General features: G+C 28.5%; 1 protein-coding gene across 3 annotated transcripts in view; it reads right to left on the reverse strand.

The window, feature by feature from the left end:
* Positions 1-712, reverse strand: part of LOC106457984 (isoprenoid synthase domain-containing protein-like) — a 43,014-nt gene that overhangs the window by 36,899 nt on the left and 5,403 nt on the right. The window lies entirely within an intron of this gene.

Genomic DNA, 712 nt, shown 5'->3' on the forward strand with positions numbered 1-712 from the left:
TACACTATATATATATATATATATAATATTTTGATTTATATATTTTGTTTGGTAGAGTATTTTAATGTGACATAACAATGATGTGGTCTTTAGATGTTTCCTGAGTTCTAGAACTGAGGTAACATGATGAGCATGTGACATTTAAATTTTTTTTAAAACTTGACAATTGTTGGATAGTTAGTTAATCATTGAGTCAGTGAGGGAAAGTAATTGGAAAGTTAATTAATGAATGATTAGTCAATTAGTGAATTTGCTGCAGCATCATCAACCAATTACCAAGTTAGTGCTTGTGTTAGTCAGTCAGTTTTGAGCAGTGTTGTAGATACGAGAAGAATTTAAGAACTGATTACTCAGCATGGTTTGTGAGTTAGGCCTATCAGCAAACATAAAGAAAATAAATAATTTGTTAGAATTAAATGGACTAGACTTTGTATTTTTATCAATGATTAATCAAAATGAGCCCACCCAACAAACAAAATTATTAAAGACAAAATGTTTTTGGAAAGATAACTATACATCCACCTTTGTTTGTAGATTGTCTTAGAGCCTTCAGAGGAAATTGTCCAAATTTCTTATTCGATTGTTTTGATTATTCTTAGACTTCTATAATTATCTGAAGTGATCCATGGTGCTATCTTGCTATACAATCTCCTTATCTTTCTGAATTCATATATACAGACATACACATATATATATATATATATATATATAT

This window comes from Limulus polyphemus, unplaced genomic scaffold (genome assembly GCF_000517525.1).
Source record: "Limulus polyphemus unplaced genomic scaffold, Limulus_polyphemus-2.1.2 Scaffold400, whole genome shotgun sequence".
Classification (NCBI taxonomy): domain Eukaryota; kingdom Metazoa; phylum Arthropoda; class Merostomata; order Xiphosura; family Limulidae; genus Limulus; species Limulus polyphemus.